At 41.2% G+C, this 25,198-nt stretch overlaps 1 protein-coding gene and 1 long non-coding RNA gene across 3 annotated transcripts in view; both read left to right on the plus strand.

The window, feature by feature from the left end:
* SLC25A21 (solute carrier family 25 member 21) overlaps window positions 1–25,198 on the plus strand; it is a 490,980-nt gene that overhangs the window by 388,592 nt on the left and 77,190 nt on the right. The window lies entirely within an intron of this gene.
* LOC115302795 lies at window positions 16,352–23,380 on the plus strand. 2 transcript variants are annotated; one of them, XR_003913636.1, is made up of 3 exons: window positions 16,352–16,637; window positions 18,839–19,072; window positions 19,227–19,287. It is a non-coding gene; the product is annotated as an uncharacterized LOC115302795 (long non-coding RNA). The 2 variants fall into 2 exon arrangements; XR_003913635.1 differs by lacking the exons at window positions 18,839–19,072; window positions 19,227–19,287 and adding an exon at window positions 23,032–23,380.

Here is a 25,198-nt window from a genome sequence, read left to right on the forward strand (position 1 = left end):
CCTCCCAAGAATCCGACCCATGAGCAGGGTCTTAAATGACTAGAAATATCACATTTGTCTCCAAGAAATAATGTTCATTGAGACCACATTTTTCGTTTCTATCAAAACGCTTCACTTACCAAAGCAAAATTTCAATATCTGTTTCCAGCTCGTCTCAAGTCACATAATCTCTGTACATTAAGCACTTAATAAAGACTCGTAAGATTCCCCCAACTTCACCACGGTGGGACTTTGTAATATAAACATGCATTAAAGAAACGAGAGCTCAAACATCCATTCTCCACAGGTGTTACCTGTGCATGTCTGTTCTTGCACCTTCATTATTCTTCTTGCAGGGTGACTACATCTGGCCCCTTGGAAGTGCTTTCATCGAAAGAATGCTTTAATACAGAACCTGAGCACGCAAAGACAACCAGCTTCAAATTGGACATAAATTATGCAGGATGCTGACACCCTGATCTATATGCCCTGCTTTTCATATTGTAGTTTTAAGTCATTCAACAATGGTGGTGCTAATAATGATTTGTATTCCAGTAGCATCATTTGGTAAGAAGCTCACATAGCTTTAAGGCTATTGTCTCAATAATTCTCCTACCACCCCTCTGGGGTAGATGAGGGAAAATATATATATACATCTCCACTTTTCACCTGCAGAAAGTCAACCTAGCAAGGTTACTTTCTAGATGACTGGCAAAGGGATGTGTCAAACTATTACATGCTCATATATTGTGTGTGTTTGCTAGTTGGTTTTGTTTAATGTGGTATTGTTGTCAAATCCAGGATCTGAATGGAAGCAGAATAACAGTAAATATCAAAGGATTCCTAGAGCGCATGGTTCGCATTGCCCCATGCACAGGCAACTCCTTTATGCCAGAGAGGAATGGTCAGGTCAGAAAATGCATTTCCCTGGTCTGTTCTTGTACAAGAATTGACCACATATTATTGAACCAGTTTTGTACTCCATGAGGGTACAGTACTCATTGAGACACTGTGTTGGTCCATCTCTCCCTGGCAACAACCCTTATGCAGGACCCCTCAAGCCAAGGAATTAGTAGAATAATTGAATTCTACTTTCATGTTTTCATGTAGCAGTTGGAAAGGGTAAAGATAGATGACATTCACGGAGCGTCCAAGAATTTATTTTAGTTATCAGTTCCAATGCTGTACCTCTTCACTCCCTGCATAAAACATGTTTAGGAAGCAAACTGCCAAAGCATACTGTTTCCTTGCAATGCTGTTTCCTTATTTGTAAAATGGAATCATGATAACTGTAATCAATTACTGTTTCTATTCCCACCCTTGTGAAAGGAAGAGAGACACAAAGCTGATACTATGCGCTGTGCCCTCTTTCTCCTGCTGCTCCCACTCTTGTCTCTAGAAGTTGTCTGGTTAGCCTCAGCTTGCAGGTCTGTTTCTAAAAGGAAGGGACAGGCTTCTACCTGGGAACACCTAAGTCCAGCTTCTCAAACCCTGAAAGACATTATGGTTGGCTTTACAACTGATGGGAAAGGTGAGGTTAGCTCCAGTGTCGGACTGAGGAGAATCTCAAGTCATTCTCACATAGAACATTGCCACCATGAGCTAACTCTCAAGATCTCTCCAACCCACAGAATACAGATAACTCAATCCAACACTCGGGTAGCACATGGGTTGTCCAGACTGCATGAATGTGGAAGTTTCTATCAGCAACCTTTGAGTTTCTTGCATAACACACCTGATTTAAAACATTATCTCTTGTGCATAGTAATCATAGAGATCAAATGTGTCTACTGAATGCTCTGCTGGAAAATGCCCCAAACCACAGCTTGGTTTAAGCATTCCTCACATCTGCCATGAACAGCTCATCTGTGGTGCCTGGGCTCCTCTGCTAAAGACTAGTAACTTTCATCAACGACATATCTGACAACCTGAGTAATCTTTTTTTTTTTCCTGAGTAATCATTTTTGATGATGCAAGGAGACTTTTAACAACAACAAAAAGTAAAAGGATGTCCAAGTTTTTAAATTTTCTTTCATATCTTTGGAAGCCCCTGGGTGGCTCAGTTGAGTGTCTGACTTTAGCTCACGTCATGACTCATATTTCATGGGTTGGAGCCCCCTATCAGGCTTTGCACTGACAAAGTGGAGCCCGCTTCAGATCCTCTGTCTCCCTCTCTCTCTCTCTGCCCCTCCCCCGACTCTCCCTCTCAAAAATAAACACTTAAAAATTTGTCTATTTTTTATTTTTTTAATGTTTATTTCTTTTTGAGAGAAAGAGAGACAGACAGTGTCAGCGGGGAGGGGCAGAGAGAGAGGATACACAATCTGAAGCAGACTCCAGACTCTGAGCTGTCAGCACAGAGCCCAATGTGGGGCTCAAACCCACAAACAGTGAGATCATGACCTGAACTGAAGTCTAATGCTTAACCGACAACCATGTGCCCCAAACATTTAAAAATTTTTTAAATAAATTTTCTTTAATATTTTGATTTTTTTAATTTTTAAAAACTTGCTCATCCCAGAAACAAGTTTGAACAGTGTGTCTCAGTGACTGGTGAAGGCTCTGGAATGGGAGGTGGGGAAGAGAACCCAGGATGTAGTTTCTGATTTGCATTAATTCACACTGACTCCTCCAGCCTAAGGCTAGTTTAGGCTCCCTGGGACTAAGGCTAATGCTAAGGCTCATGCTAAAGCTTTCTCCAGCTCCTGCTCCAACCACAGTTTGAAGGTGTCTTTATTGAGTGTGGGCTTCCTCTGAACAATTAGAGTTCATTGTTCTAATTGCTCCCAATTCAAATGTTGATCTGAGTGGGTGAATTGATCCCCCCACCCACCACCTACCCCAAATTTAAATTCATGCCCAATTTCACTTAAAAGGATTGAGCACAATAGAGAATATTTCAGACACTGAAATGTTTTGCATCATCCCAGAATCAATAAAGTTACCTGATCACTTAGTTTCTACCTGCAGCTGTTACCAGGCCCAACTTGTACACTGCTTGGTCCCGGAGGACAATTTTGATGTGGGGCAACCTGGGTGAGCCATCCTGCTGTAGCTGCTGCCACCATCCACTTTTGTGCCCATGCAAAAGCTTGTGACCAGTGACTCCTGTAACAACATCCTTAGATGCAGGCGTCCTCCTTGACATGATACCAAGATCCACCAGAAACCGTGCGCATGCCTTCATTAGAAAATGCAATGGAGCTATGCAAAGTCCCTGCAATGCTGGTAGGTGTTATTAATGCTGCTGTTTTTGAGAGGACTTTAGGTGGCAGAATGGAAATGTGACTAATGATTAGATGCTGTAGCATTAAAAGCAGGTTTCACGCAGGGCCCCATCTGTTAGGAGAGAGATTCTCTGAGGTGTTCAGTGTGGGCATTTTGATATACATCCTGGAAACATTGCCCATGGGTTTATTTCACTTACTAGAATTTAATAGAACTCATGGCAGGTTTTCTGAGATGTCTGTTGAGTATCTGCATTGCTGTCGGATTTACCCTCTAGTTGGTGAAGGGAACAACTGTGCTGGTTTTAGTCTGGTGCATGGCACACCGTCCTGTGAGGAAGATACCACTGTTGGTTTTGCTCCCTGCTCCACTGGTCATCCCATCTCCCAGGTTCTTTAATCCATTACCACTAAATGCTGGTTCTTCCTTTGGAATGTTCCTCTGGTTCTTTTCTGCCTTTCCATTCTTAACTGCTACCATTGTAGCCACTTTTTCCAGGTTTTCTGTTTCCTGTTATCCTCTCTCTTCTCTGTGTCAACTTGTCTAAACACCACCGTCATCACATCTTTCCTCTGCTCAAATAGGTGTACAGCCTCCTCATTGCCTTCTGTGCCAACTCAGGTTTGGTATTACCTTATATTCCTAGGTACTTCTCAATTCTCTCAAGCATGCTCCCCAGGTGGGTCACCTTCATGCCTTTATTCATGTTTTTTTTTTCCTGCCTTTAATACCCTTTTCCCTCATCTGTTTACTCAAGCCTACCCATACCTGAAAATCTAGACTAAGCCCCACCTTCACTGAGCCTTGCCAAATGGTTTCTGCCCTTGCTCACTTTCATAGGCAAAGTAGCTTTGCAGTTACAGAAGGTCAGTGCACACTTTCTGACTGTCCTGCCTCATGATCAATGTTCAGAGAACAGGGATCTAAACTTAGGATTCATAGACCCTGAGGGGTATGAAGCCAACAGACATGTTTTGGTGTCTACATGTATTTTTCTGAGGGAGTTCATAGTCTTCATTAGATTCTCATAAGAGGTCTTGGTAAGAGGGAGAAACATAAGGTTAGAAGGTATAGAAGACGTGTTAGGGAGTGGCTGCTGCCCTCAGTGCTGTTGGAGTTTTAATGAGAACCAAACTTGACCCAATATGGAACAACAGAATGGGGTTTTAATTACGTGATTGATTGGGTGGAGTTAAAGGCAGAGCGACAGGTTTGGAGGCATTTGCAGTAATCCAGGAGAGGGGTCTGTGGGCCACAGTGGGTACAGTGACTACCCAACATATGTTAGTTCCTTCCCTTTCCTTCTCCCCAGTTCAAGTGGTTATTCACTCATTCATTCACTCCATGAACAAGCCTGTTCTGGGTATACTAGACAGACAAGGTAGCTTACATTCTAGAGAAAGAAAAAGAAAATGAAGACATAAATGCAAAAGACCATTTCAGACAGTGACAACTTGTATAAGAAAAAAAATAGATGGATTAGTGAATGAACTTACTAAACCTTACCTATGATGGTCAAGGGATGTCTCTCTGAAAAGACTACATTTGAGCTGAATACTGAATGATGAGAAGTTAGCCCTGCAAAAAGCTGGGAGAAAGAACATTCTGGATTGTAGGAACTGCAAGTGCAAAGGAAAAAAGTCGGAGTGATCTTGGTGGGGTGGAGAATAGAAAGGAGGCCACGGCATCTGAGCATGGTGCACAGGAAAGGGCCATCAGGATATGTGCGTTTGCTTCCTGAGGGAGGTGTCCTGAGATGCTCCTTGAATGCTTCCTATGTTGCCAAAGTACTCTTATTAAAATAATGATAATGGGGTACCTGGGTGGCTCGCTCAGTTAAGCATCCGACTCTTGATTTTGGCTCAGGTCGTGATCTCACAGTTCATGGGATTGAGCCCTGCATCGGGCTCTGTGCTGACAGTGAGGAGCCCGCTTGGAATTCTTTTTCCTCCTGTCTCTTTGCCCCTCCCTGACTCACACATGCTCATATGTATTCTTTATCTCTCAAGATAAATAAACATTAAAAAAATAAAATAAAATAATGATAATAAATAATGTTCATGAAGCATATCAAATGTGTCAGACACTGAGTCTTTTACACATAATAGTTTAATCACCCACAGCAACCCTCTGAGGTAGTATTTTTATCTATTTTTTCCATTTACCAGATGAGAAAATGAGACAGAGAGATTAAGTAATTCTCATGAGTCCCAAAGACAGCAAGTGATGGAGCCATTTTTTTACCCCATGAACTGGTGTTTGAAAATGAATCTGAGTGGGTCATTCTTCTACCTTAAATTCCTCAATGGCTCCCCAGGATTTTCAGAATTAGAATGTGAGCTATTTCATCATCTGTCCTTCTCTCCCTCTCCAGTTTTGATTTCCCACACACACACTGTGTACCCTGGCCACACCAGATCACTCCTGTCCTGGAACATGCCATGATTGCTCACATATGTCTTTACATGTGCTGTTTCCTCTGCCTAGAACACTCTTGCTCCTTTTCTATCCTGGCCATTTCGACCATTTGGTCCAGACTCAGCTGAGGTATGATATGCTCCTCAGCTTTTCTTCACCCACCTTTCCACCCTATGGACACTTCGATCACCACACTCATCATCAATTAATGAATCTGCCCCCTGACCTGACTGGAAATGGCTTAAAGGTGAACACTCTGGAAGATTTACATTTTTATCCCAGCTCTTAACATAACTACCAGACTCTCACTAAAACACTGTTGAATGCATGAATAAATGAATGAATGGCAGTGAGGAACCTGCCATACTTTGGAGCACTTACTTCATGCCAGGAACTGAGTTAAGTTCTTTGCAAACTGTTATGGACTGAATGTTTATGTCCTCTTGACCCTAAATTCAAATGTCAAAGCCCTATGTTCACCCCCAGTGTGATTGTATTTGAGATGGATAGTCTTCAGGAAGGGTAATTAAGGTTAAATGAGATCATAAGGGTGGACAATGGAAGATAATGACTATGAGGATCACATTTCAGTGACAGTGGTAAGGTAAGAGACAGAGAATAAGGAATGTAGGTTCTTCTCTCAGAAGGAAATAAAAAGACTGAAATCATTGATAAATAGAAGGGCTTGTGGAATGGAGTGTATATTTGTTTCCTAGTCCTGCTATAAAAAATACCACAGACTGCATGGCTTAAAACAACAGAAATGTATTCTCTCACAGTCTGAGAGCTGGAAGTTCAAATTCAAGGTATCTGCAGAGGTGATTCCTTCAGGAGGCTGTAAGGGAGAGTCTGTTCCATGCCTGTCTCCTAGCTCCTGGTGGCTGCTGGCAATCCTCGGCATTCCTTGGCTTGTAGCAGCATAATCCGTCTCTGCCTCCATCTTCACATGACCATCTCTTCTGCGTGTTTTCTCCCTTTCTTTTATAGGAACACTTGTCATTGGACTTAGGACCTACTCTAATCCAGAATGATCTCATCTCAAGATCTTTAAGTTAATTACATCTGCAAAGACCCTATTTCCAAATGAGTTCACATTCGTAGGTACTAGGAGTTAGGACTTGGACATATCTCTTTGGGATCACTATTCAACCCAATACAGAGGTCAAATTTTGTGGGGTTTTTTTTAAGGTAAGAAGTACGTAAGCTAGGTTTTATGTGAAAAAAGGGATAATTGACAGATCAAAACATTTAAGGAGGGATGAGCCAAAGATATCAGTAGACAAATACACTCTAACAAGCGGGGTATCTCTAATTCTCTGAGACAAGATGTGTAAAGGTAAATAGATTTGAAGGTGGGGAGCTAGATGTTGACAGATATCCTCTGTGATAACCACTGTTTACTCTGTGAAATAGAAGGCCAGATTATCCACTGGGAGTGAAGAGGGAACTTGAGAAAGGTGATGTGTAGGTAAGAAATAGCACCCATGATAATAGAAGAGAGAAAAGACCAGGAACTCACAACAGGATTGTCAAGAGTCACACTGAGCCCCCATTTGACACTGGGCACTATACATTTGGGGTGGCACCAATCATTAGATCATGTCATAGAGTGATGCTGAAACCTTAGTATAGGAGCAGTTGATGGAAAGGAAACAGTTGGTGGAAGTTTTTAAGAATTGATGGACTGAGTGCAATTGCAAAAAATAAAGGAATATTCTCAAAATAAGGAAAAAGGAGAATCCAAGAGAATTCCTAACAGATTGACAAGTGGGAGAGATGGAAGAAGCAGGTACTGATGAGGTTGAAAGGCAGATGTGATTGAACCAAAGCAGTAAGAGGGCTGAGGAAAGGACAGAAATATGGCTTGATGGCATTTAGTGTCTCTGAGTGCCTCATTCCAGGCTATGCAGTGCCCTACCTTGCAAACAGGATGCTCAATGGAGGTGGTGCAGAGAATTTTGAAAAGTAAGAAGTCAAGGAAATATTGGGGTAGGATGTCTGGATGGAAGTGGGGAGGTTGTTGAATATGATGGCTGGTATTGATGAGTTCAAAGCAAATAACTTAAATCCTCACTAGATGTGGGCGGGCCACTGGCACAAAGGGCAATCACAGCTCTGAGCAATGTAAGAGCAGCATGAGGAGCTCTCTGCTTGGGGACAGTCAAGAAAAAGTTCCTTATTACTTGCTTGGTTATGGAATGTAAAAGTTTTTTTCTCTTTCAGTGGGTTTTATACACATCCAGTCTTCCAAACTTTGCTTTCAGTGTCTATCCTGGTGACTTCTGCCGGGGAGAACCCTTGTTCAGCATGCGGCCCTTGCAGCAGCCCCATGCTGCACACCAGTATCGCTTTTCCTACAACCTGGGTTGGCTGTTTTTGACTTGTGAAGCCCCTAGGATTTTTGTCAATTTGTAAAATTATATAAATTAGCAGGGAAAAGATCTTTTCTAGATAGCTACCCAGACGTCATATCCTTGGTTACTTTACATGGTTCTTATGTGTAGCACTCAGGATAGATCTAAGTCTTCCGAGAACTAAAACATGGGACTCAGTTTCTACTCTTCCCCTTTTCTGCTGTTGGTTTCCTGGATGGCAGTCATTTTCCTTTCACTAAAGCTGGCATTCTTCTTTTTACAAATCCATTAGCAATTAATGCCTACTCAACAGTTCTTTGGCAAAGAGCAATGACAGAATACACCCTATGCAGCTCTTGAATGAGGGAGGTAAAATCTCATGGATGATAAGAATGAAGTACGTGATTAATGTTGTATATTGATCAATATTATACTGCTGCAGGGGTGATTAAAATAATTTTATAGATCAGTGCCATTTGGATCAATCTTAAATTATTTTAAGTTTTCATTCAAATATTTTAAATAATGGTTATTTCTAAAATACAAACATCAGCTTTTTCCTTTAATGTATAACAACTTGTTTAAATAAAATGACAGGATCGATGACCCAACTGAGAACATTATTGAGGAGAGAAAGATTTCTAAAATGAGTCAATATTCTCATGGGCCAACTCAGATAATCTGAGTTCTTCCTGTGACTTACTGTTTTTCATTTAAAACTAGTCTCTAAAAATAACTCAACTGCTATTAATAAAATGGATATAGAGCCTTCTGTTCATTTTAGAATTTGGAGTCCAGAATATATGGCTATCAAAATCTGTATAGCAGACTATAAGTTCTTTTTCCCTTTCTGTCATTACTGAGGTAATCTCAGGAAAACTACTGAGAAAAGCATTCTATTTTTGTCTGCCTTTTAAATACTTTCTTCCAATGTCATATGGACTAATATCTGCTGATATGCAAGCCAAATCAATTGTAGAAACTAACAATATAAATTTTTTAAAAAATCAAGAACACATACTAAGTGACTGCTCCCTATATCTGCTGAGACATTTGTTAGAATTTACAAAGGTCAAGTTCCTACTATGTACAAAACAGTTGCTCAACGTTGAGAAAGCAGCCAAATCCTTTTGGTTCAAGAGCTTACAGTCTAGTAGAGAATTATAAGACCTACATAAATCACTACAGTAACTGGCAAGAGGTGACTTGTCTCTTAGAAGAATACAAAGAAAGCACTTCCAGAAGTTCCTTCCACAGAGAAAAGAAGGAGTTTGAGCTGATAGCTGGGCATTTCCATCACCTGCTCAGCAGGCGTAGACAAGACTAGCACAAATATTCCTCAAATAGACCTTTAATATAACTCATGTGTATTCATTACTTAAAGCATCAGTAAGTACCACTGAACCTTCATTTTGTGTAACTCTTGTTTCCCCTCACTGTCATGTATGTATGTATGTATTTATATATGTATGTACATATGTATGTATACATGATGCAGTGGTTAAAAGCATGTGCTTGGGAGTCAGAGACCCAGTGGGGTAAGTGATTTCACTTGGTTAAGCCTCAGTATTCTCATCTATAACCTACTGACAACCTTAGAACTCTATGCACGGGATTATCATGAGGATTAAGGGAAACTGCACAGTAGCAGGCATCTGGGAAGCATTCAGTAAACAGCACTACTATATCTGCTCTTATTGTGCCGCTTCTTTTCAAGATGAGATTTGAGCTCCTTTAGGACAGGGACCATTTATTTTTCTTCTTTTGTAACTTATTCAAAACAGAATTCTAGATTTTGAATAAATACTTAACTAAATATATGTTGCTTTGGCTTTTAAACTTCTGAGACTGATGAAATCTGAGGATGAGCCAAGCATAGAGATATTTCGATCACATATTCTGTTCCTGACTTACCACATTTAGGCCAGTTAAGAATCTTTCCAAATGAATGTTAATTGATATGGCTCCTGGTGGCATGGGCACCTTAGATGGTGAGCCTTGTATCCCAGCAGAGTCTGGGGGACTAACGCATCACTCACAGCTGAGAAGATACAAACATTCCACATTGTTGTTTAGCCACCCAGTGGCTGGTAGGAGATCCCCCCCCCCCCGCCCACACCGTCTCAAAATCTGTCATCATGCGTCCAACCAGGCAAAGTATTTTAAGTTTATTTTGAAAGAACATCAAATCCTCAAGAATGCTGGTAAATGTGAGATATTTTTCTTTAGCATGATAGTTCAACAATGGAGACCTTTAACCAACTTTTTCTCCTCAACACTGTTTAGTGATCTCCCAAATTCTTAATTCATAATATCCATATATCCCATGCCAGTGCAGAGTGAAAACAAGAAAAACCAATGTGGGCGATTGGTATGTTCATTTTTAAAAATATATTTTGCTTTTATTTTCTTGTGCTGTGAATTGCAACAAAGGAAGATGTAGTCCGTGATTGTTACCATTCCTGCAGCCACGCAGGTTCCTCACCCTAAATTATGTAACACTGAGCTGCCAGAGAACTATGCAGGGGACCCGGGGTATTCACAGATTTAACACTCTAGGTCTTGAATATTTGCAATCGACCATGAAGGTTTGTGATGTGTTAATTGGCAGTTTTGCTGAGGTTCAAATTTGAATCACATGTACTTTGAAGCTAGAGTTAGACAGTACTTGAGGATCTAGTGGGTTGGTCTAGTCAGCGACTCAGCATCCCTCTCCGATCAGTTGTTTTTATTTCTTACTCCTAACCTGGGAAGTAATTCTTAGGGTGATTAAAAACTTGGTTTTGGTGAAAAAGAAAAATAGTCATTATATAAAAAATAAAATTAATAAATCTTTCAAAAACATTTGCTGGCGGGGCACCTGGGTGGCTCAGTCAGTTGAGTGTCTTACTCTTGACTTCGGCTCTGGTCATGATCTCATGAGTTTGAGCCCCACATTGAGCTCTGTGATGACGTAGTGGAGCCTGCTTGGGGTTCCTCCCCTCTGTCTCTCTCTCTCTTCCCCTCCCGCACCTCTGATGCGCTCTCTCTCTCTCCCCCTCTCTCTCAAAATAAATAAATAAATAAACATTTTCAAAAACCAAAACATTTTCTTGGTTTGAGAAGCTAATATGTTTTGGAAATAAATATAAGTGTCTCAAAAACAAACAAACAAAAAAAACTATTTAAAAAGTGAGTGGCCTAGGCATATATCTCTGTAGTCACATATTTGGAGATTTTCACATCTCAGGATTTATCCTCAGGATAAATATCAAGTATTTCTAAACATGTAGTTTAAAGGGTCTGGATGTGATTTTTAAATACTAAAAGATTCCCCTTGCTCTGATTCTGATACAGTTGAAATATGGCTGCTGAGTCCCAGGCTACCAGAGTTCTCTCTTTTCACTTCTTATGAAGGCTCTCAGTGACATGACTTGCTCCTGAAGGAGTCCATGTGGCCTGTGAGCAGTCCCTTGTGGCCAAGCGGTGGCCTTGAAGTGGCACATTCTGGCAATGTTAAATCTTAGGGTTTGGCAAGCTCTTCCGTCATTGGCCCGGAGGAAAATGGTGCTCCATGTAATACTGCTCCTGAGCTCGGATCTCTGTACATCCATAATCAGCATGTATCAGACAGGGGTGAGGCCAGTGGGCCCTAACACCGCACTGTGTGGGACAACATGTTCTCCGATACACCATAAACTAAGAAGACAGCAGTTTTTGTAAAGCTTCAGTGTATTCAATTTATTAATGTTTTATGTTAAAATGTTCTTTTTAATAAAATGATGGCGATGGTAGCTGGTAACAACTTTTCATTTGATATATCTTACCTGGTGAGACTTAAAATTGGCAACTTTATGAAAGTCCTCCCCAAAGTTTTTGAAACTTTGCTTATCTGGGAACTGCAAAAGGTTATATCCAGTTCTGAGGTTCTAAGTTTAGCAAGGGAGAAACGTGTCTAGAGAGCACAAGTTACTGTTCTCTATTGGGAAAAGACAGTATGGCCTCTGGGCTTTTTGCACAAGTGCGTCTGAGTACTCGGGTCACACCTGAGACCAGCTCTTCTGTGGCAGTGTGCTTCGTTGCCACTTGAGCTATTGGACCAGCTGTGTTTACACAGACTGAGCCATTCAAAGTAAGTGATCTTTGTTCTGATAACAATGGAGAGAATTGTACTTTGCATTCAGAAGCCGCATCAGAAAAATCCACTCTTGGCTATTATCCAAAATGACAATTGCAAAAATATGATTGAATCAGTGGTGTATTTTGTATCTTTTTTTGTTTTTCTTTAGTTGTAGTGTTTCTGTTTTTATAAGACTCACAGGGTACTTAAAGAATGCTGAGATTTACAAATTAAGAGAAATATTAGGCAATCATTTCTTAAAGCATATTAAAATTTAAATATAGCAGTTAGGCTGAAGACCAGATAGGCTGTCAGATAACAAAACTTGTATCTAACAAGAGATTAGTCTTGAAAACTTACATCTTCACCTGTTTATCATGGTGGAATGTTGACATATTAGTTACTGTGCTGTGGAGTCAGAACGTAAGACCTTAGATCTGAACCCCAGGAAGGGGCTTTAAATTTAGATTTCTTGATAGAGAAGAAAAGTAGACTAGAATTACATGAGAGCATAAGGTGGACATCAGAGTGTAAGTTAAACAACATCTAAATAAAGCAGATATGCAGAAAGTCAAGAGGGTTACAAGAGTAACAGAATATAGCCAACACATTTTTAAGACTGATTATACATATAACATAATTACATATGGCAAAATGAAATACAGGCAGCCTCCAAATCTACCTACATTCCCAGCAAAGGTTACATAAGTAAGAAAGACATACGTCAAATCTGATTTCCTCATAGAAACAGTTATAATAGGGGATTATATGCCTCACCAAGAGCATGATGCCTAACATTTTCTAGAATTCACCAGAAATCATAAATAATCAACAGCAAATGCTGTGTATACATAGTGTAATGCTTTCTGAAATAGATATAAACCAAGAGGGCAGTCCTTCAGGTCCTGGTCTTAGAGACAAGCTCTGTCTAGACTGGAGCCCGCTGGCTTAGATGGGGGATTCTAGACAGCTCTCTGAAGGCGTGTGGACGCTGCCTTTGGAGGCGCCAGAGTCTCTGACCTGACTGGAAATGTAGATTGTTCATCTTCACACCAAACTCTATACCAGGCCCTGTGAGGATGTGACGCTTAATAAGATAAAAAACAATGGTCATCCCAGAAGTATAAAAGTAAGAAGTCTTTGTTAAACAAATATAAAAATAGAAATGACACAACAATTTAAGTATTTCAGTGCCATTTGAGGTTCCTATTCTGAGAGCTGTCTTCACTTTCCTTGTCATGGTTTCTATCTTTGTAGCAAAAACATGGGTCTCCATATTTTAAAAAGAATTTTAAGCAACTCAGAAAGCTAAAACCCTAATATACCCTTGGGAGAGGAAATATGTAAACATAGGCCATCCAAAGATAAATTGCCATCCTTGTTAAGCATTTGGATGATATGAAAATAATATGATGAGAGTGGACTTGTAGAAATCTAGCTGTTTTGTGATCACTAGGATTTTATCTTAAAATCCTTTCCCAATACTAAAAAAATTCCTAAATTGCAAATGACCTTCAAAACTAAGACCATTTTAAAAATTTTTATTTATTTATTTATTTATTTTGAGAGAGAGAGAAAGAGCACATGTGTGAGCTGGGGAGGGGCAGAGAGAAAGGGATAAAGAGAATTCCAAGCAGGCTCTTCACTGTCACTGTAGAGCCTGACACAGGGCTCAACTCCACAACTCACAAGGTCATGACCTAAGCCAAAATCAAAAGTCAGTTGGCTGAGCCATCCAGGCGCCCTAAAACTGATACCATTTTAAAAGCAATACTGGTTGAAGGGCTATTGTAAACTCCTTCAAACGATAATAATAATAACAATAATATAATAAAGAAGGCAGGAAGAAAACTTTTGGAGCAATGGATATATTCAAGGGATATTGTGGTGATGGTTAGTTTCATGGATATAGATTTATTTCCAAATTCATCAAGTTGTATACATAATATGTACAGCTTGGTGCATGTCAGTCATACCTCAATAAAGTGGTTCAAAAGAAGAAAAAAGAAAGAAAACTCCCTCAAAATCAAGCTCTTCCCTCAGTGAGAATATCCAAGGAAGAGCACATGTTTGCCCTTACAACTTTCAAAGGGAGGAAGAATTTGTAATTGTTGGGAATATACAGAACCAAGCTAGTGGTGCCTGGGTGGCTCTGTCAATTAAGTATGCGACATCCGACTTCAATTCAGGTTATGATCTCATGATTCATTCGTGGGTTCAAGCCCCATGTCGGGCTCCATGCTGACAGCTCAGAGTCTGGAGCCTGCTTCAGATTCTGTGTCCCCCGCCCCCCCTCTTTCTGCCCCTCCCCAACCCACACTCCTTCTCTTTCTCTCTCAAAAATTAAAAAGAAAAACATTAAAAAAAAGAACCAAGCTAGAAAACAAAGACCAAGAAACAAATTTTGTTATCTAGACTCTCACTATTGCATTTCCAAATAAATCTGTGTACCTGCAGACCTTTTAGTAACAATCTATCATCCGTGTTCCCCATCTCTTCAGCTGCAGCAATTCCAGGTGATGTCACATCAAGTGATATCATAATGCTTTGTAAAGGAAGTTTACAATAGAGATAATGTAGCACATGGATTTTTAGCATCTTGAGTAATTATAACGGTAACTTTTGCTAGTTGGGTACTTACCTGAGCATTGTGCTCGCCTTGTACATGCATTAACCATCTTATCTTCTAAACAACCTAAAATACAACTTCTATTACTATCTCATTTTACAGACAGGGAAGTTAAAATTTAGAGCAGTTGAGTAACCTTCCCACTGTCATAGAATTTGGAGATACAGGGACTCAGGTCTGTCTGAAAGCAACTTCCAGTTAGCCTCAAGCAATTCGTGTGCTTTTGTTGTAGCCAAATGGATTACAGATGTAGTATCAAAAATAAATTACTTGGTAGTTAAGCCCAGGTGATTGCCAGTTTACTGATTTGGGTTTTCTGTTTGTGCTTTAAGGCTGTCAACATTAATGGAAAGTGACACAATTGCTTCTCTCCTTGTCCATTTTGACACTGACAATGACATTTTGACACCACTGACACTGGTACATCTCTTGTGCTTCCTGATTCTCCAAAGCCCATTGCAAATGTGCAAAGCCATTAAACAAAGGCTGTTGCCAGTAGGTGATTCTAGGGCCACCAAAATGTGAAGAGCCAATTGGAATCCTAAAGATTCTTAGAGTAGGGATCTGCAGGCAGCTACATGCCTTTCCACACTGCAAAATTCAGTGAAACAGTGCTACGGGAGTTGGCCCAGATGTGTGTAAGGATTACAACAGCCTCGTCAAAGCAGTATTTGCAGCACCAGATGTCCAGTAAAAAGGGGTTAAAACCTCAGATCCGAAGCCTGTTTTGCCACCTCCTCACAAAGTGCCCTGGTGAGACAATCCTCTGTGATCACCTCATTATTCATCACCTCCCCGCAGATACCAGTGGACTTGATTTGCTGGGCCAGAAACCCTTTTGGGTGTCATGTGTCAGCTAAACAGGCTTAGTTACAATAGAGCCTGATTAGTTTTCACCTTGGCCTCATAAGATGTGGCATATGGATTAGCATAATGGATTAGGAGGAAAAGAGCATTCACTACAAGAAGTGAGTAAGTGTAGTCCTGGGACTTACACATTTGATCTTTGATATCTTTGACTCATTCCAACTTTTCAAGATTTGGTGCCTCCTTTCTCCCCTAAAATAACTCATTTCAGGTTCTCACTTTTTACTTTTGTACTGATTTTGCCAGGGTACTGCACAAAATTTATGGACTTGATCTTCATATCCTCTCTCTAAGGCAAATCTTCATACTACAATCTTTTCCACTCTTAAGAGGAGGTACTTATGGACACAGTCCTTAAGTGGGATACATGCAACCATTCCATGAATGCAGAACAAAATCAAGATAAAGAGTCAAGATTTTCTCTCAGTTAGTATATTCAGGGCCCACATATGTGGAACGTTCCTCTGGCTAGAATACAGTGTGGCAGCATTTTTGCCTCCAATCCCATTCCATTTTTTAAGATCACTTCCTATATGAAAACCATATCCTAACCTAGGAGTATTAAGTCCACTAAAAAATTAACAAGCATAGGAATTACTAAATAGAAGATAGAACAAAATCAGAAGGGTTAGAGTAAGACAGAAGAAAGAATTAACATTTGAGCATCTCTAACATGCCTGATATTATGTCATAATAGTTTATATTATGTCATAATTATTACAATGTAAGTGATAGCCACATCATTATGAACATAAATGTCATCACACAGTATTGGCATGTTGGAGACATTGGCCCCCATTCACAGAAACTTACTGGCTGGTGCACATTATACTGAATGAATTATGTGTGTTGCCTTAAATAATCTCCATGCCAATAAGTCCCTTCTTAGATATACAGAAATTCTGTCTCAAGACTCTATAATTTGTTGAGAGAGTAACAATCTGTGTGGTTGGTAGGACTCCAAGGACTGATCTTTCCCACCATGCCACAGTGCCTCTTAGCATTAAAATGGAGTCATTATCTGGAGGTGTTGGGAGAAACCAGGACAGGCAAAGGGAACAAGGTAAGCAAAGTACGAGAGGATGGGAAGCATGGGATTTGTTCAGGGAATAGACCACAGCTCACTGTGGCTAGGAGCTTATGGAGAAAGACAGTGGGATATAAATTAGAAAGGAAATTAAGTTAAGTCAGGTAAGTCATGGAACCCAGAATGAGAATGGGCACTTCCTTTGGTTACAACAGTTAGCTATCAGAAGCATTTGAGCAAGAGAGCAATAAGACTTAACTATACGTTAGGAACATTAGTCCAGCAGGAATGTACAACTCAGACCACTATTTTGCCAATCTTCTTTGATCACAACCCACAGTAAAAGATACATTTTTAAATTTTTATTTACTTATTTTGAGAGAGAGGGAGAGAGAGAGAATCCCAAACAGATTCTGTGGCACCAGCCCAGAACCAGACACAGAACTTGAACCTATAAAATGTGAGATCATGACCTGAGCTAAAATCAAGACTCAGACACTTAATGGACTGAGCCATCCAGTGCCCCAAGAGATACATTTTTCATTACAACTTGGTACATGCAGGTTTACAACGTACATTTCTTTGTCTTTTTTAATTTTTTAATGTTTATTTTTGAGAGAGAGAGAGACAGAGACAGAGAGACAGAGCTTGAGTGGGGGAGGGGCACAGAGAGAGGGAGACCCAGAATCCGAAGCAGCTCCAGGCTCCAAGATGCCAGCACAGAGTCCAACACAGGGCTTGAACTCATGAAGCTTGATATCATGACCTAGGCCGAAGTCAGACACTTAACTGAGCTACTCAGGCACCCCTAAAATGTACATTTCTAATTAAAACAAAATTTGTACACAATAATACCTTTACTATATGCAAATGCTCATGCTTTCTATTCTGTTTTATTCTATTCTGTTTCTGCTTTTTTAAACAGTCCTGATTATAATTGATTTTCATAACTCACTGATAGGTTGCAACTCACAGTAGGCAAAAGGCTGGATTAGATCATAGTTGGGAAAGATGGGACAAGGTGGGGAAACCAGTTACAGGCTACTGAAGTCAATGCTAGAACTTGAGGAATGAGAAGAGAATGTAAGAAGGATATTCCAGAAGGGAATGAGTTAGTAATTCAAGGGACCCGAAAGCTGACAACCGTTAACAGAAGTTGGGCAGATGGATGGAGAAAATGAGTTCGTATGGGAAGAGAGTTTGATCTTGGACTCGCCAAGCTTCAGGTGCTGAGAGGCGTCCAGCAGGCCTTCAAGAGTAAGAACGTGTAGCCCAAGGCAGACTTTGGAGCTGGACTATCACATCCTGCCATCTGTATAGAGGAGTGGTTGAAGTTGAAGAGAGTAAGTAATGTCCAAATGAGAGAAGAGAAAGTCTGAGGACAGATGTTCTTGAACATATAGGTTTGGGGAGTAACAAAGGAAAAGGATACATAGGAGGAGCCAGAAAAACAAAAAACCGCAGCAGGAAAACCAAAACGGTGCAGTGTATAACCTTTATCTCTCTCTTTTTTTTTAATTTTTCATCTTTTCTAATATAATCTCAGTTTTCCCAGGCCACAGCTGACTGGAAGCAAGCGTTAGCTTCCACTCCATGGCACCCATCAGCCGCATCATGGGTACTGGTACTCTTCCTTAAGACCTCTGTTCTAGTCATCTTCTGCTGTGTCACAAACTACCCCCCAAACACTGGAGACTAAAACAACCATGTTACTTCATTCACCCTTTTGTGGGCCAGGAATATGAGAAGGGCTTGGCCTGTCGCTTCCTTTCTGTTCCACATGGTCAGCTAAGTAAGGCAGCTGAAGTTAGGTCATCATTTCCAAGGTGGTCTCTTCACACACACACACACACACACACATTTGGTGCCTTAGGGCCCCTTCACACTAAGCTCTCTCCATACAGGAAGAGCTCATCCTCCAGGGTTTGGGCTTCTCAGAAAACGGTGACCTCAAGGTAATCAGACTTATTTTGTGGCAGCTCAGGGCACCAAGAGCGAAATACAAAAATACAGGAAGTGAAAGCTTTCAGTTGCCTAAAGCCTGGGTCCCCAAACTGGCCCAGAATCACTTCTACCCATTCTATTGGTAAAAATAGTCATAGAGCCCATTCAGTTTTAAAGAGAAGAAGACACATGCTTTCTTGTTCAACTAGTTCCAGAAGTCTGCACAAAGAGTTTCTTATGTGGTCAAGAGCAAGATGGCTAGTTAATTTGTGGTTCACCACATTCTTCCTCAGGCTTCAGGTGACCTGTGCAGAAGAGCTCCTGTAACATGTGAAGGCATGTGGGCAGCCTTGTCACAGACCCTGCTAGGGGCCTGCCATCAACACAACACTAGGAACACTGTCTTCCATGACTATAAAAGCTGTTTATGGTCACAGCCACACCTGCTGGCAAGTGCTTCATTTGGGGTCACTGCCTGAACTGCTGGAGCTCTAGGTCCATCAAAGCCATTCTGGTCTTGTGCCAAAGTATGTATGTGTTACAGTGTAAGTTTACAGGCCCTTCTGTTACATTATCTTGGTCTCCAATCAAAAGCAGCTTGTGCTTTTATGTCTCATGGAGATTATATATGAAAACCACTCTTCTTGGACGTATTTTTTCCTCCATTGTTTCTGCTTTTAGCAGGAGTTCCCAGGACTCAGACCCAGTTTCTCTGGCCAGAGGAACAATCTCAGAGAAAGACAGCACTCTGACCCAGGGCTGCGGCATTGATATTAGAGCAAATAAAGGTGCCTAGGTGGCTCCTCCCTTGGGATGCATTTTGTCCTGGGAGGGCTACACAGTGTCTGAGGTCATGGATTTGATAGGATTGCTTTGTCTGGTCTTCTCACCATGCCCTAATGTGTCTGGCTTCTATGTTGAGCACCTCTTCAAATCAAGCAGGGACCCCACTGCCAGCAATGAACATCTGTTTCAAGACCAGTATCCCCACCCAAATACCTGAGGCAGTCGAACAAGCATTTCTTCTCCAGCCTAAGCAGCTCAAGGTTCTTCCTGATCTCATCTGCAGTGGTAGAATGACTAAAAGACACAGTTCTCGTTGAAAGCATTCATCACCTTTGTATTCCTTAGTTGTTTTCTATTAGTGTAATATCCTCTCTCTCACTGATGGACTGTAAACTCCGTAAGGACAGGGAAAAGCTCTTGTGATTCACCCCAGTATCTTCAGCACCACCCAAGCACAGCTTAGCAACACTCCATAAATATTAATCACATGAACAAAAGAGAATGATTGAGTGAATGAGCAAATAAACAAATGAGTGTTCTCTCTGTCCTAAATCCCTCCAGAAAAAAACCTAAGTATGGGCTTCTATGGTACTACTCAATCCCATACCAGAATCGGTATTTCCATTTTTTTTAAGTTACTTATTTATTTATTTTTGAGAGAGAGAGTGAAAAGACAGGGTGTGGGAGAGTGTGAGCAGGGGAGGGGCAGAGAGAGGGAGAGAGAGAATCCCAAGCAGGCTCTGTGCTATTAGCAGACTGTGCCTCTATCTCAAGAACTGTGAGATCCTGATCTGAGTCTAAATTAAAAGTCAGATGCTCAATGGACTGAGCCATGCAGGTGCCCTGAGCATATCCATTTTTGATTGGGTGTTTGGAAGTCTATATTGAATATAACTTAATTAGCATGTTTCATTTGTTTTACAAAATTGCAGTGTTACTTTTTGAAATTCTGAGACCTAATCTCTTTGCTTTGCATGATTTAATGCAGGTTCTTTGAACCAGAGAAAGATAATCATGACATGATGTTTACCTTCTTATAGTAGTCATAAACGCATGCATCCACATAACCACCAGGGTCTATATAATTTAGGTAATGGGCCTATTTTTGCTAAATTAACTGAGCAGTATGTTGGACTAATCTATGACATATTCATCGGTTCTAATTTGTGGTACAGAGATGATACTAACATTTATTGAGGGCTTACTATGCACCAGACACAGATGTAAGCTCTTTACAAACATCATCCCACTCTCCATACCAGCTCAAAGAGACCAGTGTAACATCCCATTTTACAGAGGAAGAATCTAAAGCTTAGAGAGATCCATGCCCACGGTTATACAGCCAGGAGGTGGCAGAGGCTGGATTTGAACTAGGAATCAATTCCAGATTATGTGGCACCTGGGTGGCTCAGTCGGTTGAGCCTCCGACTTCAACTCAGGTCATGATCTCACAGTTCATGGGTTTGAGCCCCATGTCAGGCGCTGTGCTGACAGCTCAGAGCTTGGAGCCTGCTTCCAATTCTGTGTGTCCCTCTCTCTCTGCCCCTCCGCTGCTCATGATCTGTCTCTCTCTGTCTTTCAAAAATAAATAAATGTTAAGAAAATGATTTGAATACTTGATTACCACATGGTATAGAATTTATTTCAGTTTATATTTTCAAATTCAGATAATTTGCAATATTCAGGGAAGTCTCAACTTTATAAATACCCCTCATGAATCTGGTGTTTGACACTTGGTTTCAAATTCTTGCTATCTATGTGACTTTGAATAAATCTCCCAGCTGCCTTGCCCAAGAACCAGACATGGCTTCCACTGAGGCTAGGCCAGGCCAGCAATCTCAGTGAAAGGCAGTACAAAGACCCAGAGCTGCCTCTCTCCTCTGCTGGCTCTGTTACTAGGCTTAGTTTCCTCATGTAAAAAAAAAAAAAATGGAATTAAGAAAATCTACCCCAGGGTTTTCAGAATTAGATGAAATAATGTGTATAAAATAACTAACTCAGTGCCTGATAAGCACCCAAATATGGATTGGTATTGATGTGATGATCATTTCTGATGTTGAGATTAGAGTCTTCTGAATACATGACAGATCTATTCTGGATCACCAATAGAGGAGAGAGCACCTCAGTTCTCTAAGAACTTTAACTAGAGGGGCTCAGTCAGTTAAGCATCCAGCTCTTAATCCCAGTTCAGGTCATGATCTCATGGTTCGTGAGTTCAAGCCCCATGGCAGGCTCTCTGCTGATGGTGTAGAGCCTGCTTGGGATTCTCTGTCTTCCTCTCTCTCTCTGCCCTTCCTCTGCTTGTGCACATGTGCTCTCTCTCTCTCACTCTCTCTGTCTCAAAAATAAATAAGCATTAAAAAAAAGAAGTCTATCTAGAATTGGTGATATCGTCTTCACTAAGTTTATTGCTGCATGCTACCTTCTTACATATGCAAATATAGCAATTGAAATCTACCTATAATCCCTCATGATTCCCTGTATTTTGAAAGATTGGACTCAATAAAAATGAGCATATTTGAGCTATACATTTTCTCCTCTCTTGTCTATGGCCCACTCTTAAGCATTAATATAAACAGAAATCCGGCAGCAGGAGAAAAAAAAGAACAAAAATAAAATTCACCTCAAATATTGCCCATACAAAATGAATAACTTGACCTAGTAACCAAAGTTAATTATGTTTTTGAAGTCACTCAGTCTATTTTGCATCACTTTATATATTGTTGTAATTGATTTGATAATTTGATCAAACTTTTCTAAATGCCATAATAGTCCACATTTTTATGTGTCATTTTTTATTATCCAAACCAATCCCATGTTAATTCTTAAATTGTTCCTATGCAAATGTATGTTAATGTCAGGAGAGTAGTGATTCACAAACTGTGCTCTTAAATTGGCTCTTTTACAACTTCCTGTGTGGCCTCTGAGAAGTCAGTTAAGACTATTAGTTTGTTACTTTATATACAAAGTGCGGTTTATGATCCTCCATGAAAATTTGCCCAGATTAACTGACTTCCAGTAATTGTTGCAAATCATTTAAAACTGCTCTTTCGCAGGCTCTGCACCTTGATTGCATCAGCTTTAAAATGATCCAACTCTATAAAGAGAGTACCAAATATTTTCCTGGTTTGCATCTTTTGGGAGAGAAAAGCATAGTTATGGCCCCTTCAAGGAAGTTGTCTGAAGTGAAAGCTACGGTGAGGGACATATCTGGCACAGAGCAGGACACTAATGCGATATGTGCTCAAGGAAAACAAAAAACGAACTAGAGAGTAGCAAAGTCACACCCTCATGGGCTGGCTGTGCCAACCTAAGCAAGAGGAAAACGCTTCAAGGCTTCTGTTTGGATGCACAAATTGAATGGTGATGTAGCACGTATAACCTTTCAGGAGATAATGGCGAGGGCCAGAGCTGAGCTCCACAAGGCCTGAGATGAAAGGGAAGAAGAACATCTCTGTGGCTGTAATTAAAGAGATGCCTTTAAGCCTGGTCTAGACAACCAGTCGGTTTTCAAGGCAAGATCTCTGCCATCTCTGAGAATCTGCCAGCAACTTTAGCAAGAATGAAAAATAATAATGGAGCAGAAACCACATGATAGCCTTTTCCTTTTATTTTTCCTTGCTTTCCTTATGCCTCTTGTGATAGCCTTCTCTTCTCTTGTGATGACCTTTCCTCCATTCCTGTTTTCCTTTCTCTTCAGGAAAGAGCCAGGCGTTCACCTGAAGGGAATTCTCCTAAACAAAGTCGCTGGCATTCTATGTCATCAGCAGATATGGAAATGAATGAGGAAGGTGAACACATTCTCAAAAATTAAGTATGAGATAGCTTTTTTGCCCTTGGACATCTCGAACTCAGCCATTTTCTTTAGCACAGAAAAATCTTTGGTGTTTAGACAGACTCTGGGTGCGCAGGGTGTTCCTTCCCTGTGACGGGCAGTGCATGATGCTTCGTTATGTGTCTCAGTTTTTCACTGCCACTATGTTTTAGAGAGCTTGGTTGGTAGGGACCAAGCTTTTCTTTGCCTCCATAAAACGATGCCATCAACATGACAGTAATGTCATAGTAATTCTTTAGTCACGCCTGGTAAAATGTGATGTGGGTTGGCTTTGCCACAGCCTGTGATGATGCAGAACAAAGCAGTGCAAATGCTTCATCACAGGGGAGGCCTTTGCCACTGCAATTAGAGTGTCTGCAAGTCATCGAGGGGCGGCCAGAGAACAGCCAGGTCCTCTCCTCACTCACCCAGAGAGAACACATGGGAAGACATACACGGAATCGTTTACTCAGATGACGTGAGGAAACAAATTGCCCAGGGACTTAGCAGTTTACTTTTGTAACTGCTTTAGTCATTATCATCTGGAGATGAGAGCTCTGTGCTGTGAGGGGAAGTGGGCAATCTTTTCCTGCCCATTATCAACTAAATTATTCTGTGATCCCGGTCTTTCCCCTTTGGGGGCGTGGTGTAGGACATAAAGGAGGTCATTTCGGTCCAAGCAGCAGGGAGGGACCATGAGGGCTGGGAGGGCTCACTTGTAACCAAGGGATTGTCCCAGCGACACAATCTGCGGAGTTTGTAAAATCAAGGAGTTCGAAGACAAGGATAAGCATTTCCGTGTCAGCCCAACATGTCCCTCGAAGAACTTTGAAATGGAGATGAAGTTTACAGGGAAAGGGTCTCCTGGTTTTCTGAGGCAGAAACTAGATACCACATCTAAGAATTTCCCCCAGGTTGGGATGGCAACTTTGCTTTCACACAAAAGAGGCCGACAGTAGGAAGGGTGCCCACTCAGGAAAGCATATTCAGAAGAAAAAGAAAACATTTCTGAAGGGATGTGTAAGGCAGACCTGCTGGGGCAGGTTTCCTCTCAAAGAACTCTTTGCAGGTTTTTTTGGTTTTGTTTTTTAAAATCCTGCAGGAGCTGCCCATCAGGGGCTGGTAGGTCGCTGATGAAATGCCAAGCCCTGAGTTCTGTCCCTGTGCAGACCATGCCTGGGACTCAGGGTGCCATGTCCGGGCCCAATCTGAGCATGAGTTGGATAAGGAAAACGCCCCCTGATCTCCAGGTTGTTTGCCAGACCTCGGCTGAGCCTCCTTTTACATGGACAATACACATCCCAGAAGCCAAGCTGAATCCGCCTTTGCTGAAGTTCAATCATTCTCCACGTAACTTTAGCTTGGTTGTTAGCCTGGATGCTTCTACTCAGGGCTGCTCTCTTCAGGACCACTTGAAATTCTAGCAAGACCAAAGAATTAGGTTCCCTCACTGTGTCTCAGTATGTGACTAATGCTCCCACAGGAGATCTTCAGGTCCTTATAAGCCTTCAGGGGTATCCAGGATTGCTTCTCTTCTTCAAGTGAAAATGAGGAGGGAAGTTGCTGCTGGTTTCCCTCCATCTGGGCTAACCAAACCCAAGTTGATGAACTTCTAGTACAAACCTAGAACCTCCTTTTTCTTTTGGCCTGGCTAACCCAGTAGAAAGGAGAACTGGTCTTTCTGCTTGAGCGTTGTGCCTTTAACACAAAATCCTTTCCGGTATCTCCATACATGCCCAGAGACCTGACATAATTGGCTGCTTTGGAGACACCTGAAATACAAACATCGGAAACACTCCGCCCCTCTCCCCGGGTCATGCCCTGTGCCTGGAGCAAGACTGCTGGGGCCAAATGCTCAGGTTCATCCTGACTAGACCTGCCTGACTGGGAGTGTAGTTTACATGTACAAAGCTAACTGCTTCCACAATGGGCCACTTGAGGCCCTAACAGTGATGTGAAAAATCACACAGGTAATCATGTAGAGCTCCATATTTACTTATTCAGCAAAAATATTGTGAGAGGAATTGGGCACTGAGCTGAGGTTAGTCACCAG

Source organism: Suricata suricatta, chromosome 9, assembly GCF_006229205.1.
Source record: "Suricata suricatta isolate VVHF042 chromosome 9, meerkat_22Aug2017_6uvM2_HiC, whole genome shotgun sequence".
NCBI classification, from domain to species: Eukaryota; Metazoa; Chordata; class Mammalia; order Carnivora; family Herpestidae; genus Suricata; species Suricata suricatta.